At 40.8% G+C, this 15,660-nt stretch overlaps 1 protein-coding gene across 2 annotated transcripts in view; it reads left to right on the top strand.

The window, feature by feature from the left end:
• The first annotated feature begins 4,637 nt into the window (after positions 1–4,637).
• Cdep (Chondrocyte-derived ezrin-like domain containing protein) overlaps positions 4,638–15,660 on the top strand; it is a 239,786-nt gene continuing 228,763 nt past the window's right edge. For both annotated transcript variants that reach the window (XM_083130037.1, XM_083130036.1), the window contains exon 1: positions 4,638–4,980. The gene's annotated coding sequence lies outside the window, so the exon portion shown is untranslated. The remainder of the gene's footprint in view (positions 4,981–15,660) is intronic.

The following is a 15,660-nucleotide window of genomic DNA, read 5'->3' as shown; positions in this document are numbered from 1 at the left end:
TCTTGTTATGAAGCCATACCACAAATCTTGACGTTTGGCATGATGGCATGTCTCCTGTGTACCGTACTCTCGCGTGGAGGGGAGGAGTAGAGTGGACCATGCTTCCTTATGGCCCGAGCTGAACGGAAGAAGGGAAAGCTGCGCGGGGACTTTTCTTCCAAGGTTATTTTCCTTGTGGTCGCTCTATACAAGTGGGCACTTGTGAGAGGACATTTTCTGCTATGAAGCGATTGCGAATCCACATCTGGTTACGTTGCACAATGGGTCAAGAGATATTGAACAATTTAATGATCTTATACTATGAATCAGATGTTGTTAAAAAAATTAACTTAGACGATTTGATTGATGTGTACAGTTTGAAGAAAGAAAAACGTAAAATGACTTTGTGTTGAGTCAACAGTTGCTGTTGAGGCATCAAAAGAACCTTTCAATTTATTTTTTCTAAAATTTCTGAAGCTTACTATTGTACCCTAACGTTTTAAAGTAATACGAGTATCAATAAAAAAAAAATGAAATGCAAAATGTAATAATCGTACTGTTTTGCTTCTTTTAAAACTGACAACCAATATACTAATTAATATTTGTTTACTTAAGCGAGGAAATCTAACATTTTCAAATCTAAAAGGCCTAAAACTCAGTGTTTTTAAGTTGTTTTCTTTTTAATTTCCGGGGGAAGGCTTCCGGACCCCTTATAAACTAGGGGATATTCAATAACCCTCAGGTACGTCAAATGCTTCTCCCCGAGTCTGGTCCCCCAAAGCAAAAGCTCAAACTCCGCCCATGGGTCCAGCTGATGAAAAGTATAAATCAACTCCGTATTATATAACAGCAATAATTACAATATTTTGCTTATTTATTTTAGGTTAGTCTTTCGGGGGCGTCCGGACCTCCTTGCCGCCCCCCTCTAAATACGTCCTTGTTAAAATCATAAAGAATGATGATTCCCTATCCGTGATGGGAAATTCCAATATCCGCCTGTAGATGTCAGTAGCGTCTAGACTTTCCAGCTTGCTCTCGAAGTTCACCTTCCTTGCAACAGATGGCGTCACCATCGACCTGTTGAAAGATAATCAAGTCTCTCATCATCTTCTAAGGAGCAAATTACAGAAATAATTAACAGATGGATATGTTCAGTTAGGGAAACAGATTACAACGGTCTAAGCCATATTATACTTTAGCAAGTTAATTGAACTCTCTCCCTCTCTGCAATTGTGGAATTGATCTACAGAGGTGTAATAATTGTGTTCTATATACGTAATATACTTATTTTTTTCTCTGCACTTAATAAGTATTAAAATTGCATATTAAGGAAAGCAATTACTTTTAAGTTGGAGACAAATATTTAAAAAATTAAACAAGATAATATTGAAATATTTTATATTATTTTATAAACAGATTATAATTATCGGGCCTTCCCGCCCCATGGCGCAGTGGTAGCGTCGTTGCCTTGTAATCAAGGTGTCCCGGGTTCGATACCCGGTGGAGGCACATAGTGGTTCAGATGTCACTTTAAACTGTAGGTCCGGTCCCGCTTAGCCTTACTGTGCATAAAGTGGACTTACAACACCAAATCAATCAATCAGTCAATCGACTTCTAATTATGAACCACTACAACAGTTTACTCAACAAATAATATATTAGACTACTTTTGTAGTAGAAATTAAGAAAATTCTACACAGACTTGCGGGGATCCGCGTTCGATTCCTGGGATGAACGTCCGATTTCAGATGGGATTTTTTAGGACTACCCTGGAGTTCACCTGGCCTGTAACATGGGCGTTTATGGTGGGTAGGGTATAGGCAACCGGAGCGTGGTGTTCATCGCATCACTTCCACAAATGATTGAGATTGTGAATGTATGGGGCTCTATCGCCACACCCTCGCATATGTCTTCACGGCATGTTGCAGTATGTATTGGGTGTGAATGGCGGAGGGGACGGGGCAAGTGCTTCTCCTGGCCCCTTTCTGTGGGCGCACTTGAGGTATATAGTAGATATTGTTGCAGTAATTCTGTGCCGATAAGTCAGTGTCACAAAAAAGAACATTTTGGCGTCCCGTTTTATGGTCCACAAAAATCGGGACAGAAACTCAAAAGAGGGACTGTCCGGGCCATGACCATATATAAGGGGAGGGTTTAATGGGTCCAAACCCCTCCCATTGCATTAATAAGCATTTTTCATTAACAGCTGATCAAACCATTGTAACATCTTAAATCATTTTCAAAATATAACTTATAATGAATGGTGTACAATAATTTAATTTAATTCATATCTTCAGAATACCTTTAACAGTATTCATTACTTTCAAAATAAACTGTAAAATAGCAAAATTTTCTAAAATACTATTCAAAACACACAGATATTTTGATATATAATTAGAAAATTTTGCAAATAAAGATCTCAATGTACATAATGAAAAATATTGTAATTGTTAATATAATTAGTGCACGTATATATGTACAGTGAGATGTTCGGAAATATTCACTGAAAACTGTTTAAATTCAATAATATTGTAAATATTAACCAGTTTACCATTAGTGAATAACATCCATGATCAATAGTTATTAATTATGATACATGTATCTCAATTTTACTATCCCCGGACTACTGAAAGCTAAACCCTTCCCATTATTTCCCTAATGGCCGTGGTCCAGGCAAATACTAATACTAATACATATCTTCCAGGGCTCTAGTCGAGGGTATACTGTGTGTACACTGTGGTTAACTTTAGTCATTAGCGCATATCTTCGACTTTCGTCTCGTTTATATTCATTTATGTAATTTGGTCATTACTCTAGTGAGCTAATAATCCAATCATAGATTTTACAATGGGTTAGATTTAAACCAAGTATCTAGCGAAGTAGCTTACTCCAGTATTTACGATTCTTTACGCGCTTGGGATTTTCGGTAAGGTAATGGAAGAAAGTCGTAACTTGAAATTTCGAAACCAATAAACCTTTCGCTTGACGTTTACAAGCGAACTTCCGAACTGTGAGTAACTCGTGACCTCTGAGTTTTAATGTTATCTTCTCCTTTGCGATAAAGAACAAGGGACTTCTCTTTCCAATTTATTGCAATGGGAACTTCTGTCTTGGTATTCGATGCAGTGAGAAGGTTTTTTTTCTGTGTCCAGTGGCGGAAATTAGGGTGGGCGAGGGTGACAGGGAGACCAACTGCCGCTCTCCCCCCATTTTTTAATAGATTTTGGCGTTCACTCTACTCGAGACTAATCGGGACAAATGTTATTCTACTAATGTGCGTGTGTTTTTTAAAAATATTCCATCGCAAGCAAATCTCTAACAGCATAAAGCACCAATATAAAAAAAATAGTAATTTTGTCAGAAATGTGTGTGCTACTCAACAACAACAACAATAAACGTTTTTTTAGTTATGGAAAGGCTAAGTTCGAAATGCAGACATACATTTGGCACTAGTTATTTCTCTGTTCCGTGGGGAAATTTGTAACCCAATGCTATGCAGTGTATAGAGTTTGAGCTTTTGTTTCAAGTATACTTTATGCACAGATAGACTAATCGGGACTAGACCTACAGTTTAAAGTGGAATCCGAATCACTATGTGCCTTCACCGGGCCTCGAACCCAGGAGCCATTGATTACAAGGCGACGACGTTACCACTACGCCATCGGGGAGGCCCTACGGCATAAAGAGAATTGTTAGTTATTATTGTTGCATTTCTGATAGATGAATACTGATAAAATGCACATGTGGTTTAAATACGTAAAATAGATCGCCACGACGAAGTATTATTTCGTTACTTTATAACCAACCTGACGTTAATACTTAGAATCTTTTATGTTTGTAAATGCATCTGAAGCATACTATATACCTTCCAAATCACATCATGAAAACGTCAATTGAATTAGATTATTTTGCGTCGCTTTTCAGCCACTTTTGGCTAATAGCGATTTTGTTTCAAAACGCCTTTTAGTACCTTACAATACAGATCAAATGAAGAACAAATTGTACGTACATCTAAGAGACCGCCAATACTTCCACCAGAGAGTATTTACTAGTGCATCCACAGGCCGCCGTAACATTTACTCTTTTCCAACTTCTTTTCTTTTTTGATCATTCAACACCCCTTTTGCCCCAGCGCACGGGGCAACCCTCTTCCCCTCCGGTGCTACGGAACTGATAACAGAACTGTCGGACCACGGACTCATTGGTTAGAAGGCGACAGCGTAACAAATAAGAAAGGAACTATTCTCGCAAGTCATATCGTCAAAATTAACTATTAAGCTTGAACTGTAAACGTATTTCTAATATACTTTTCAATGGGATTAACTTAAAGCGGTAGAAGATCAACGTAAAATAGAGCAAAATACAAAAATTAAAAAGAAGATTGTCAGTTGTAAGATTCACAGTTTTAAAATCAGTGAGGAGTAGTAAAGCAATGCTGTACTACACGAAAACACAATTGTACAATTTACTGTGGTAAAATCTTGCTTTGGAAGAAGTGAGAATTTCAAAGAAACAATTGTGGGAGTTTCTCAAAGTATTGGATCCAACATGGAGTCTTTCGTACCGCCTACAGTAAAGTGGAAGTCTGCACGAGATTGATCTCAGGTGGCTTTGACGGATGCTGCCATCTACCGGCGAACAATTCTATTGCAGACGAACCGGTCGTATTGTGGAAGCATTACTTCCCCTCCAAGAGCGAAGGGTATTAAACAAAACTTACAGTATCTTTCTTATTATCGCACCAAGGTTGTTATCAGACCTATAGTGATAGTATTTTTATTTATTACCGTGTTACTTGTTGAAACATAACTTAAAGGTGAAGTGAATGTGAATAGTGTTGTTCGGTGCATAGACGGGGAGGCCGTAGTGTAAAGAGAACAGCCACGTTATATGGTTTTTCGTGCAGAGGGTGTGGGGTGTATATGATGTGAATGTTTTGGTGGGCAAGTACAGGGAAATATTTGTAACAACCGGAAGGATATGTGGTAGCTACTGTACAAGGTAAGTGCACTTTTTATATTTTATTTGTATTGAAACATTTTCCTCTATGTGCGATTAATTTAACACTCTGTTTGTGGCTAGCACTCTTCACTCGTGCAGAATTGTGTGGACTGCAGTTTGTTATTTCTTTAAGAAATACTATTGAGAATTATGTTAACCACGCGTTCAATTTTGTATTCCTTCTTAGTAAACAATCCTCAATATAGATATTCTAACTGTACACGTAGCTCTGATTATAAATTAAGTGCATCGCCAAGTATCAGGTGCCAGAGTTTCCTTAAGTAAAAGTGAAATTCGAAATGAACGTTTGTTTGTGAGTCTCGATTTCTTTTCACACTTGTGCTAATTTCCATTGCCTAGAAGAGTTAGTGCACAGGTTGTTGTTCTTAAGTGTGACAGGAATCTGACTAAATATCCATTGTGGATAATGAAACTGCGTGCCAGTTGTTTTTCAAATGTGGTAAAAAAAAGTATTTTGCTCTACTGGGCAAGTGAGAATAACACTGTTACACACAAAAAAATGAAAAGATTTCATTCGTATTTTTTTTTTTTTTAAATATATTATTTCTTGTGTAGTAAGTTTTTGTGGTACAGTGCTGTATAGGAACTTACTACACCAGAAAGTATATTTTCTTAGTTGTGTGCCACTAGATCAATTTATATAACCACAATACGGAACAAGGATACAGTAGTATCAGGCAAAATATCGTGTTACGTTTGCATCAAAGTGAGGGGTGGTGGTTTATAGTACTTACGTTTGAAAGTTTGTAAATACATAGCCAGTGCAGTTACACTGTCTTATATATCCTGAAATTTGAAGATGGTAAACAATCAGATAGAGATGAAAACAAAACATGTTCCACTGTCGTGTAGCAAGTTTTGCAGACTGGACTTCTAAATTTACTCGGGCTAGGTACCTATCATTAAAGGAAATCACCGTATCGAACCGGGAAATTCCTACAGATGACAGGCGCGTTACCGATAGCCCATTGATGCATACTGTATCACCCCTAACAGTAAGCCGGTATCTGAAATTGATCTTCCGCGGCTGTGGTTCTGTAGTTTAGTTTGTGTACTTTTTTCCTATCTTTTCAACGATGTCGCTTACAGATTGTTAATGTGTGTTATTTGTGTATGCTCGAGTTAGCACGCTTTGTAATGGGATTACAGAAAGGAAGTAAGGGGGGGGAGTAGTTTCGGAATCAAGGTCAAAGCTCACGGCACGGGCACGCCCTGCCTATAGAGGTATGTTGTAATTGGGGGCGGGGGTACGAAGTATTCGGTCTGCGAGCATGTTCAATGCAGCTCGCTCAGAGGAGTGAACATCACTGATTTTTTTCGTGGTGTCACGATGAATAATGTGAATATTGTTTCGCAAAAAAGAAAAGTAAATATAAAATTGGAAATCTTGAATATGAACCTAACCAAGTCGTAAGATAATATTTTTCAACAAACTGATAACGTATTTCGATGGATCTTTCTCTGTATTTAATTTATTTTTCGTCTCCTTAGTACAGTTATCTTAATCACGGCTACGAGAATGAATGCCAATTAAGTAAGAAATACATGAGATAACAAAGAAAACCCATGCAATGTCTGGAATGGGACTCCCCAACTCGAAACCTTCGGGTAGAGATTGTAATTTAGCCGGCCCCCGTAGCAGAGTGGTTATCACATTGCGCTACGACGCCAGGGGTCCCGGGTTCGAATCCCAGCCTGGGCATAGATGTTTGTGAGTGTCCATCCATCAATTTCATGATATCATCACTCATCCCTATCTTCGCAAATTAGCCAAAAGTGCAAAAAAGCGAAGTAAAATAAAGTAAATCTACCGAGATTGTAATTTGGATGCACAAGGCTGTTGCATTTTTATGGGCGAAAAAATATGAGAAAATGAAAAAAAATTGCGCCACTTCCGGAAAATGTTCAACATGTACGATGATTTACAATTTCGTTCTGTCGCCATATCCGAACGCTATGGAGTTCATGGTTCGATCCGTCTTTGGCACGGGTGTTCCTTTGCGTCGTTCATCCTCATCGTCGCAGATACCCTAAACAGGAAGAGAATCGGCATCAAATAAACCATACACTAAAATGCATTTTTATAGTGATATACAGAGGTTGTTTCCGATCTATGGTGTCAAAATTGTACACCTTGTGCAACACAACCAAGCAGGAAGAGAACAAAGTTGCCAGTCGTTTGGGCACCTTGGACCGTTGACTGTGCGTGACAGGTGTGGTCAGTGCGTATCGGAAAGAATGCCGCCAAAAATCAGTGCATCTTGGGAGGGTTACATAACTGTACTTTCCAACATAAACTACAGTTATAGTGCCATTATAAAACTGTGCAAGGAGCGTGGATTCACTGTGTTCGAAATTGCATATCACGGGTGTTGAAAGGGGCAGCTAAGGCGAGGTGTGGGATGATTCCTGTGGGGCAGAATCAGGCCAACCCCCGGCCTGCCACTAGCCACACACCAGCTACAGTTCGGGACATCAGGGCGCTGGTCACCAGGGAGAATCCAGCTACACAGAGAAGTATCACGAACCGGCTACAAACATCACTGAAGACAGTGCACACAATCATTCACCGCGATTTGGGTTTGGAAAAGCGATGCAAGGGTGTGTGGGTGCATCAAGACAAGGTGTCAAGTCTCACATCTCGCTAAAGCTTCCTCGTCCTCCAACAAATGGCAGAAGAAACTGGATTTCGTGCCATTCCCCTTTCACAGACATTCCAGTGGTCACCTGATGCCTCACCGATGGACTTTTGCACCTTCGGCATACTGAAACGTGCCTTGTCTTAAAGAAGACCCCGCACCATTGAAGGGCTATGGAAAGCCTGTCAGGAGAAGTGGTTGAGTCTGGGCATGACTGCACTTCGTTCCAGTCTCCTACAGTGGAATCTTCGCTGTCGGGCAATTGCCAAGATGCAAGGCCACCAAATAGAGCACTCTCGATGGTGGTGACATGGTTTCTCTTAAGGTAGGAGCAGTTTGAAATCGTCACCATAGATCGGAAACAACCTCTGTATACCAACATGGATGTCGCCAAAAATTTTCGTAGGGGGTGTCAGGCCACTGATTAAACTTGAATAGTAGAGGTAATAACAATAATAATTATTATCATCGTTATGATTATTATTATACAATAATAGCCATTTTAACCCATTAGAACATTAGAAATAAGCCATTTATTTTTCCAAATATATTATTATGTCTCTGGGAGATTTCTACTAGCTCTACCAGAAGAGTGCTTGTTTTTCATTATATTTTTATATTACTGAAATGCGTAGTTATTTTGTATTAACTTTTACATATGTCCTTCAAAGAAAACCTTTAAAAGTTAGGGGGAAAGTTTAGCCGTAAAGTTTGTTTGCAGCCTCTTACATAAAACTTTTTTGAATTTTGAAAATTGTGGAACCATTTATTCTTTGGATCAAATGGTAGAATCCATAACCTGGTTCCTGTATTTACTATTTTATTTCGATCGAATGCATTTTTGACTTTGTTATTCCATTTGACCACCAACTAGCTGAACTTTATTTCTGCAATTACAATAAAAATGACAACCTTTCTGGTTTTCTTGTAACTTGAAATGAAGGATACCGATTTCCAGGGGGAGGTCGACTAACCAGTTAGAACTCTCCCCCCTCCCCACACCCATGATAGCAATACATGACTGACATGAAATAACTTTTGCAGGTGTGGCATGCCTTTATCATTGTTGAGGTTGATATGTAGGCCCATAAATCGGGTCGCAGACATAAGCTCACCTGCAAGAAGCTCACCGGACATAAGCTCACCTATATTAATACAAAAGCGGACATAAGCTCACCACAAATAATGCAATTGTATTATAAAATAATAATTGACATTTTTTTGACGGTGCCTGGTCGCAATTAGCCTTAAACCCTTAGAACGATACACCGGTAGCCCCACGAATCATGCACGCGTAGCCCCACAAAACATTCACGGTAAGGTTAGGTTAGGTTAGGCAAACATAGTTAAAATTTGGGATCGTAGTAATATCAGGAATATATATATTTCGTTTCTTAAGTATTACATGCCCAACGGATCCAGTCTTTCCCGTCTTTTTTCACTATATATTCGTAACCATCAAATACCAATTTCTCTTTTCCCTTTTGCGTACTTATTACTTCCATTATTTTGTCCTGTACTTCCTAACGCTACGTCTCTTGGAATTATAATGTTATTAATCTGTTACCCTTTCATAATGTTGGTCTAAAGTGAAAGGAACAAACAGCCAATGACGATAGAGAGGGGGATATCATAATCGTGTAAATACATATAATTTTATATAAAAAATATAAATAAACTTATATATATGCAATCGAGCTTATGTCCGCTATCGGTGAGCTTTTGTCCGCACTTGTAATATTAAGACTGGCAGTGAGCTTATGTCCGATGAGCTTTTTGCCGATGAGCTTATGTCCGACACTCCATAAATCAGTGGCGGATGATAAGAATGTTTGTTTCTGTAAACAACAGTAATATAAATTATAATCAGGGTGTTTGACATGTGGGTGAGGAGAAATCCCCTCGCGCTGGGGTCAAAATTTAGCTTTGGATGATGTATAATATTCAGATGCTTCCAAAGAAAGTACTGAAGTTTTCCCTTTTTACAGGAAAATTTCTTATACCATACTCATTTTTATGAGTACTCTAAAGTTAATGTTTGAAGTCCGTCTAATGCTCAGATAGGGTAATCGGGACTGGACGTATAGAGTGTAAAGGCCAATCCCAACCACTACTTGTCTCCACCGAATATCGAGCCTGGATCCACTTGATTACAAAGTGACGATAATACACTGCACAATCGGGTAGGTCATCAATGCACCTTAAATACTTAGTATTTTGGCTATAAAGAAGATCCAAAGCCGTATGATTCTTATACAATTCGCCGCCCTCCGTGGCGGAGTGGTTAGATAGCATAGCGCGCTGCGACGCCAGGGGTCCCGGGTTCGAATGCCGACCTTGGCATATGTATTACTTGTGAATGACCGTTCATCACTTTGATGATATAATTATCACTCATCTTCATCGTCGCGATTAGTCAAAAGTGGCTGAAAATCGAAGTGAAATAAACTAAATCAATCATTGAAACCCAAGCCATGCCTTCCAGTAGGTTCGGCGGAAATAAACAACTTTCGATTATACAACAAATGATAAACTATACTACGTAGAATTTTCAGCGAGAAATGCAGCCTCGACCAGGACTCGAACCCGTGTCTCTGACATCGTGCCATTGCTGAAACCACTGAGCTACCGAGCCTTTTTCGCTGGAATCGTCTCTGCTAGTGCTACCGCAAGGGGATCTGTTGCCTTTGAAACACTGTTAGACGTTCCCTGATTCCTCCCAGCGTATAGATGCTAATCCCTACATCTCCTGTGTTTGCCTAATTTAATGCAGTGGTAAACAAGTAGTGTATTTTCACTATTTAATTTCAGTACATCGTAAATCTTTTGGGGAGTCTGGACCCCCTCCCATAAATACGTCATTGGAAGGAAAAAATTCTCCGGCCTCCATCTATGAAAGGGAAAACTCTCTCTTATTCTTGTGTGCCAGAGCCACCTTTGTCTGCAAACTGTAGTCCAGGGAAGAGGGGATGGCATTTCACGGTCTTCAAAAGTGATCATCCTAACACCCCCAATTTCGAAACGAGACAAATAAATTTTATCGTGGTGCAATCCCCACTTGAAATCGTAGGTCAAGTCTCGTCAACTGAGCTTAAAGTGAAATGACGCCTCGAGAACTCTGTGGGACAAATGTGAGCTCTTGGGGTCCTAAGGAAACAGCGACGTCCTTACGAAAGAACAGCGGCGGCTTTATTTAACTGTTTATAACCTGGATTCGATCCAAAAGCCTGGTACATTTTTTGGCAGCCGCCTCACCTGGGTACCAGGTAGAGATCGCAGGAACTTACCAAGTTGTCAGCAGTTCTCAGTTTGTTATGCGCCCCATACACGCCACGAATTTTTTGTACAGCTAGACGAACTTCTTTATGCACGAAATGCAGTTGTGCACAGTTTTTTGTTGTTCCTCGCGAGTCTGACAAGATTGTAAGTTGTCCATGAGCACGAATAGATACAATGCATATGAAGAAATACCAGTGGAAGTCGATTGGTACAAAGAAACGGAGGATAGTAGGCATTATCCCGAGGCATGAAGAAGAGTATACTCTGTTCCGGGAATGTGTGGATCAAGGCAGCGTGTAACTGTAGAAAAGGGGAGAAAGCTAGTTGGCGAAGCGGAGCAGTACCTGCTGCTGTTAACAGGGGGTAGCTGCAGTTTCATTTCCCCTCTTCATGCACTTCCTTCCCCTCTCGCGCGTCCATTGGTCGACCTCTGTCGAGTCACTGCTTGCGCAGAAAGTTGTTTTCTTTTGCTTGCTTGACAGATTCCCGAGATAGAATATAGATGGGAAATTGTTCAGTGAGAATTCTCCACGGGCGTAGTTAGGTGTTCCCAGATAACATCTCTGTGTGTCGATGGTTTAGTTTATAATCTAGTACTATCCAATCTAATATTCAAATTACGCATGATAGCTGAATGTCCCTCCAGAGAATTGATTGCATATTATATTTATTTCTTACGTGGGCAGAACTAAATATGCTGACCTCTAGTGTTGGGCGATATAAACTAGACGATATATCGTCACGATATTTTAGCGATATATATATCGTGTCTGCGATATATCGTCACGATATATTGGCGATATACACTCATGCTCATAAATTAAGGATAATAGAGGTTTTGGTGCCCCACGATACAGCACTGAAAAAAAACTAGTTGTGGGAGCACAGACACATGTTGAACACACAAGAAAGACATCCACATACCCTGTTTAACCCTGTTTATTGCAGAAAACATGACAAAAACCAAAGAGCGCACATATGATACAAAGCAAGGGAGATTGTAAATTATTGTTCCACAGTTCTTTGAGCATATGCACAGGTTTCAGAATGGAATGTGATGCCCATGCACATTGACACATGCAGTACAACGGCTTGGCATACTCTGGAGGAGGTTGTCGAGCAGCTGCTGGGGTATGGCCTCCCATTCTTGCACCAGTGCCTGTCGGAGCTCCTGAAGAGTCCCAGGAGGTGGAAGACGTGCGGCGACACGTCGGCCTAGAGCATCCCAAGCATGTTCGATTGGGTTGAGGTCGGGGGAATAGGCAGGCCACTCCATTCGAATGATGTCTGTCTTCTGTTTGAAGGTACTCCTCCACAATAGCAGCTCGGTGTGGCCTGGCATTGTCATCCATCAGGAGGAACGTAGGACCGACTACACCTCTGAAAAGACGAACGTTGTCTTGCACAATAACATCCCGGTACACCTGACCTGTTACAGTACCTCTGTTGAAGATATGCAAGGCTGTACGTGAACCCAGGATATTGCCACCCCACACCATGACACCACCACCTCCATACTTGGCCCTTTCGACGATGTTACCGGGTCGGTATCTGGTTCCTGGTTCACGCCAGATGGTTACACGACGAGAATCAGTGTTGAGACTATACCTGGACTCGTCAGTGAAGAGTACCTGAGACCATTCTTCCATTGTCCATGTCCTGTGCTCTCTACACCAGTTGTTACGGGCTACTCTTGTGACCATGTGACAGTGGAATGCAAATTGCAGGCCTCCGGGCGAATAAACCGTGCTTGTTGAGTCGTCTGTACACAGTGTGTCTGGAAACAACTGTTCCAGTGGCAGCTGCAAGGTCTCGAGCAAGGCCCCCGGCAGTACTCCGTCTGTGTCTCCGGGCACTTACGGTCAGATACCTGTCTTCTCGTGATGTTGTACACTGTGGACGTCCACTGCTGTAGCGCCCAGACACGTTTCCAGTCTGTTGGAATCGTTGCCATAATCGTGAGATGACGCTTTGTGGCACATGGAGCACCTGCGACACGACCTGCTGTCTTTGGCCCGCCTCTGGCCGCCTAAGAATCCCTCCCCTCATTACATCATCAATATGTGTTTGTTGAGCCATTTCACACAAGCACTCACCATTAGCACAACCGAACACAACTGCACACTTCCTATAGGCACTGTACTCTGGCCAGCAGTTTCGCTCCTGTGAGTCATTGGTCTGCTTACAGCGCCATCACACACTGGATCAACGTCATAGTCAACACGGTTCTTTGGTACAGTACCCGGACATCATTTCAAGCTGCAACGTGCACATCAAATATTTCTTTGTACAAGATTCAGCATTATCCTTAATTTATGAGCATGAGTGTATATCGTGTCGGTGATGTATCGTCACAATATTTAGCGATATATATATGTTGGGAGACTATCTTCGTCAATTTCGTCATATTATCATCACTCATCCGCACCTTTGCCATAAGCCAAAAATGGCCGAACCTAATTAACACAAATAAATTAAGTGAACCATAACAAGATTATAATAAAAATATGATGAATAAGTGTCCAACAACTGTTCGGCAGAAACAACTGCAACATAATTTGAAAAATGAATCACACGCGCAACTAGTCTCGCCCTTTGTTGAGAGGCAGCGCCTGGGTTTTACTAGACAGCTTGCTAGAACGTGGAAATGTCGTCCTTCGAAGCCTGTAAAAGATAAAATCCGTATCTTGACTTCATTTGTTGCCTTTGTGATGGAAATCCTCTGCTCCCTTCACCCAAGGCGAGGTCACAGTGGTTCAAGTTTGTCTTGCAGCTTCAGCAGAAGATGAAAAAGAATGCTACACTACAAAGTCTGTCTGTGCTGCTTCTTTCGTCTGTGTCTATGGAGAGGGTGGTTGTTTGGGAGTGATAATCCTGGATGTCTACCAGTCAGGAAAGTCAAGATAAAGTAAAGAAATCAACAAGTAGGTCAAGAAGTCAATAAAAAGTCAAGAATTATACTTGTGGCCAAGATATTTTGCTACCGCAATGTCTAACTGATTGATTTAGTTTATTTTACTTCACTTTTCTGCCTTTTAAATCTCAATCAAAGAAGGATTACAGGGTGTCTATCAAAGTAACAAATCCAATATTCTCATTTTTTTTCGTTTATCATCTTTGTTTATACGACCCCTACTTAGGTAAAGTTGGAAATTAGCAATTAAGGAAATAAATATTTATTTAATTAAAAAGACCCCTACCAAGAGGCCAGTTGAGATGGAAACTGAAGCTGTATTGAACAAGATATTTAGACTTGCTTTATCTATTAATACATCCTCGACTACATTTGGCAGACTGGCGATGCTGTGCCGTCTGGACTCGCAGCCAGTGTAATCTTGTATGTGCGGCTCGTGTTTTGATATGGGGGTTCATTGAGAGTGTCCCTACATCAATGTCTTCTAATTGTCTGTCATCCTCATCGTCGCGAAAAGTTGCAGCACACCGATGCTAAATATAACAAAAATTCAAACTTCCGTGACAACCGACTGACATCATTTGTCAGTAGATAAATTATGTGTGGATAAATTTCAGTACCTTACCAGTTAACGAACTCGTATTGACACAGCTAAATGTGTAATTTTGTTATCTTCGAAATTATCTTGTCTGATCTTCCAAATTGATGCATTTTAATGCATCACACTGGACTTCATCTCATAAAAATGCCCTTTAATACATTCCTATGTGTATTTTGACACACTAAGAGGTGCATCATGTGCAGTTTATGCACGTTAACGTGTTATTGAAATCAAAATATACGAGGGTGGTTCAGCATGCTCCGCCCCTGATATAGAAGGAACCCTCGTAGGAAAACCAAATCACTGTCACTTATCAACATAGTCCCCTGCAACATTAACACACTTTTCCAATCGGCCTTCCAGTGCTTTAATCCCAGCAGAAAAAGAATCTTTTGGTTGGTCCTGCAACCAAGCATTCACAACATCCATAACCTCGGAATCACTGGCAAAATGTTTTCCACGAAGGTGTTTCTTCATGTTCGGGAACAGGTGGAAGTCACTGGGGGCCAGATCTGGAGAATAAGGACCATGAGGGACAATTTCGAACCCTGCTGCATGAATTGCAGCCACTGCAACTTGGGATGTGTGGGCGGGAGCATTGTCACAATGGAACAACACACCACGGGCCAACATTCTACGGCGTTTCTCCTTGATGGCAGTACGTAATTCTTCAATTAGGGTTGCAAAATAAACACCTGTGATTGTCTTTCCCTGTTGGAGATAATCTATCAAAAGAATTCCTTCTGCATCCCAGAACACAGATGCCATCACTTTGCCCTTTGATGGTTGAACCTTGAATTTCTTTGGGGGTGGAGAATGGGGTTGTTTCCATTGAATGCTTTCGCGTTTGCTTTCGGGATCGAAGTGGTGAACCCACGTTTCATCCGTTGTAACAAATCTCTTCAGAAACTTTGGCTTGTCAGCCTTTATTGTCCGTAACAGGTTCTCACTTGTCACACAACGTGTCCTCTTTTGGTCGACCGTCAGCATTCTCGGGAACCAACGTGCAGAGATCTTTTTCATTAACAAATGATGATGAATAATTGAATGCACACTGCCAGTTGAGATGCCACATGTGTCTGCTATATGGCGGACAGTCACTCGCCGGTCTGTCAAATTCATGTCATGCACTTTTGTAATCATTTCTGGTGTGGTTACCGTTGCAGATGAGCCACCACCATGCTCATCTTCAAAGGTCTGACGACCACACCATCTCTTCGCTAGGT

This window comes from Lepisma saccharinum, chromosome 10 (assembly GCF_977018435.1).
Source record: "Lepisma saccharinum chromosome 10, izLepSacc3.1, whole genome shotgun sequence".
NCBI classification, from domain to species: Eukaryota; Metazoa; Arthropoda; class Insecta; order Zygentoma; family Lepismatidae; genus Lepisma; species Lepisma saccharinum.
The sequence above is the reverse complement of the archived record's forward strand: the minus strand, read 5'-3'. Positions and strand labels throughout refer to the sequence as shown.